The sequence below is a fragment of the Ananas comosus genome, unplaced genomic scaffold, assembly GCF_001540865.1.
Source record: "Ananas comosus cultivar F153 unplaced genomic scaffold, ASM154086v1, whole genome shotgun sequence".
In the NCBI taxonomy this organism is placed as follows: domain Eukaryota; kingdom Viridiplantae; phylum Streptophyta; class Magnoliopsida; order Poales; family Bromeliaceae; genus Ananas; species Ananas comosus.
This window is the reverse complement of record NW_017892434.1, coordinates 1-3550: the sequence shown is the minus strand read 5'-3', so window position 1 is coordinate 3550 and position 3550 is coordinate 1. Positions and strand designations below refer to the sequence as shown.

General features: G+C 43.6%; 1 long non-coding RNA gene across 2 annotated transcripts; it reads right to left on the bottom strand.

Moving 5' to 3' along the window:
* Nucleotides 1–285: 285 nt before the first annotated feature.
* Nucleotides 286–1062, bottom strand: LOC109705391. 2 transcript variants are annotated; one of them, XR_002214724.1, is made up of 5 exons: nucleotides 1047–1062; nucleotides 884–967; nucleotides 735–804; nucleotides 570–637; nucleotides 286–422 (listed from the first exon to the last, which is right to left on the bottom strand). It is a non-coding gene; the product is annotated as an uncharacterized LOC109705391 (long non-coding RNA). The 2 variants fall into 2 exon arrangements; XR_002214723.1 differs by having other exon boundaries at nucleotides 735–801.
* Between the last annotated feature and the right edge of the window lie 2488 nt (nucleotides 1063–3550).

Below are 3550 nucleotides of genomic sequence, written 5' to 3'. Positions count from 1 at the left end.
ACAGAGCTAATTAGTCCATTTACGACTTTATCATTATATCCTCTTGGATAACATCAAGCTAACACTGCACATGCAAGCTACTAGTATCATGAACACGTAGTACTTTAACAACATGTAACCATGTAGAGTAAACAAGTCACGAATCTTCCATTACTGTTTATCATATCCAATATGATCTACACATCAATGCATGTCGCATGAACTATACATATATGCACATGAATAAGGAATAACTTCAACTCAGATGTCAAAGGAGACATAGAGGGAATTCACCCATTTCGGGAAGGTCCGACCCACCGATAAACGACGCCTTTTGTCGAGTTCACGTAGCTAAGCGATCCGGGTATTCCAGCTTCTCAGATGGACACTTCACTTCCGGTAAAGGCTCCCAATGCTCGTCTTAAAACCAACTCAAATGTGTCCTAAAATGCATTACAATTGGGTCTTAAGCCCGCTACGAATTAACAACAAAAATCGTATTGAAATTACGACTAAAAGTCTAATTTCGGCAATTTCCTCAATTATACTGATTTGTGGCTTAATTCCCTGTTTGGTGTTCAGTTTAATACCTCAAGTTTAGCCTCTAAAGGCTCTTTGATGTCCACCAAAGATGACCCAAAGGTCGGTTGCGCTCTCGCTGCGAACAATACCGAAACGACATCAATAAGCTTATATACAAGCTACTATAGTCGAATCCTTGTAAAATTAGGTTTCTAATACAAATTCCTGCTTACCTCAGGTTAGAACACCTTCTAAACCAGTCCCAAAGGTCACCAATTAAGCTCAATGTAATTCGAAAACCTGCTGCGAGCCACAATCCCAAAATCAGCCTTTTATCATCGAATTCGTGCCCAAACAATGAAAACAAAAAGAAGTAGTTTACCTTCTTAGATCATAAACTCAGTCTCAACTGAGCTAAGCTACAATATCTGATCCTGTTACAGCAGCAAATCCCCTTTTCCTTCAGCTAGAAACCACAAAAACCAAACTCAGTACTCGACTCGACTAATAGAGCTTAGATTAGGGAAAAAAATTGAGTCGATTACCACACCAAAGCTTCCAACCAGCAACCCACTGGTTTGGTGCTGCGAAAAACCTTCTAAAATACCCTCTCACACATCCACAAAGGCTCAGCGACACTCGCAAGTAGCGAAGAACAAGCGAGGCGACGAAATCGAGCTAATCGGCGATTTCGACGTAGAGAGAGAAAAACCCTAGAGAGAGAGAGAAAAGAAGATGGAAGAACACTCCTCTGGTCTCTAGCAACCTCCACAGAGCTCCTGGAGTCGTGCTGGGTCAAGTAGATAGGGATCAAGATGTGAAATGACCAAAAGACCCTTGCTGCCACGTTTCTGCCAGTCTGTACCGGTACAAGGTAATGGCTGTACCGGTACAACAAGCAGAAAAAGGCTGATTTCGCCAGTTCAATGCACTTTCTTGCTTTTAACCCTCCAATCACTCTCTAACTTATCCAAAAACTTGTCCAAACCCTTTAGAATGTGTAGGGCAGTTTCATTTACCATTTCCCACGTTCGAACCTCGTAATTGACCAAATTCGAAGCATTGTAATAGATAATGTATTTGCGATGCAATTTTCCACTTCCAGTTACTTTCTCACTTCAGTAACTTGTCAAAACCTTTCCAAGGTCTATCAAACGTCGTAAAGCAGTTCCAAAAGCCATTCCAACCCTTGAACTAGTCAATAGGCCCAGATTCAGTATATTACATTCACCACTCCTAAATAGAAGTTTCGTCCGCGAAACTAGAACTGAATCTTCATTCGAAATCATCTAAAAAGGATGGGAAATCCATTCCATCGTTATTGATGAGTTCATATCACTGTCTCGCAATAAAAAGCTCTTCTTTCATCCATAGAATCCATGAATTCTATTTCAACTTTTTCAATAATTCGAGGGTAAAATCCAACCCTTCTCATCATGCTCATCTGCAGGGGTCTAATCATTCATTCGATAAGAAGAATTCCAAGGGTACCCTTTTTCAATAGTGCTTAGTAGTTACATTTGGTACCTATCTTGAGTTCCNATTTGCGATGCAATTTTCCACTTCCAGTTACTTTCTCACTTCAGTAACTTGTCAAAACCTTTCCAAGGTCTATCAAACGTCGTAAAGCAGTTCCAAAAGCCATTCCAACCCTTGAACTAGTCAATAGGCCCAGATTCAGTATATTACACATAGGCATGTGGAACATATAGGATGTATGTATATGTATGCCTAGATGTGAATGTTGAACTTGCGTCGATGAACTCGACAAGTGTGGCACCAAGGATTAGATGACATGTAAACTATGAATCCTAGATGTGGACAACTAGGATATAAAATAAATGAGTGGACATGGAACCTAGTGTCATTGAACATATGTTGAACATTGAACCTAGAGTCGAGTGAATCTAGGTGGGAATGACATAGAACCTAGTGTGGTTGAACCTAGGTTATGAGATGTAATGATATTGAACCTAGTGTTGTTAAACCTAGGTTGTGAATTATAGTGGTAGAATGGCCACTAGGATATGCATGAGTCCAACCTAGAGAGGTTGACGACATAGGGTATGAGACCAACTGTAACACACTGGACCTGTGCAAATTTCGAGGTTCGAGTCCTTGACTAGGATTCCGAGCTTTTCCACACTTGGTGGAAGGTCGTAGACTGTATTCCGACCTAGAAGATTGAATTCCTAGATTTTGGCTAAGTCCTGAGAGTTTTCACTCTCAGAGATCGGTCTCTGGTGGGAGAGGCCGGTCCCCCCGGAATAGTGTTGCGGCAGACTTGAGACAACCGGTCCTTGATAGTGAGAGACCGGTTCCCGAGAGCATGTTCTGCGGGAGGGTCCTGAGGGACCGGTCCCAGTTGGAAGAGACCGGTCCCTCTGGGCGAAAATTGCCCAGTTTGGGCTGATGCACAGATTAGATTTTTGAGGGACCTAAGTGGATTTTGTTACATAATAGGGCTTTTAGGCCATTTCCTCTCTCTCTTTCCCTCACTTCTCACTCTCTCACACTCTCTAGAAAGAGAAGAAGAAGGAGAAATAATAGGAGAAGAAGGAGAAGGCGAAGAAGGAGAGCTTGCCTTGTGGACTTGGGACTTCTTCCTCAACCTCTCCTCTCACCATTGGAGGCTTGGAGCTTTGTGGAGGATCAATCTTCAACCCTTGAGGATTTTGAGCTTGGTTTGGAGCATCCTTGTAGCACACGGGACCTTTGCAAATTGCGAGGTTCGAGTGTTCGATATGTATTCCGAACTTTTCCACACTTGGTGGAGGGCCGTCGATGTATACCCGCCTAAAAGTTCGATCTCTAGAGTTTTGGCAAGTCCTGAGAGTTTTCACTCTCGGGGACTGGTCCCTGATATGAGAGACCGGTACCCTCAGCACAGTGCTGCGACAGGGCTTGAGGCAACCGGTCCCTGACTATGAGAGACCGGTTCCCGAACGCTGGTTTTGCGAGACGAGCCGAGAGACCGGTCCCTGGCAGGGAGAGACCGGTCCCTCAGCGCGTGAGCGGCCCAGACCGGGCAGTGCACAGAGTGGATTTT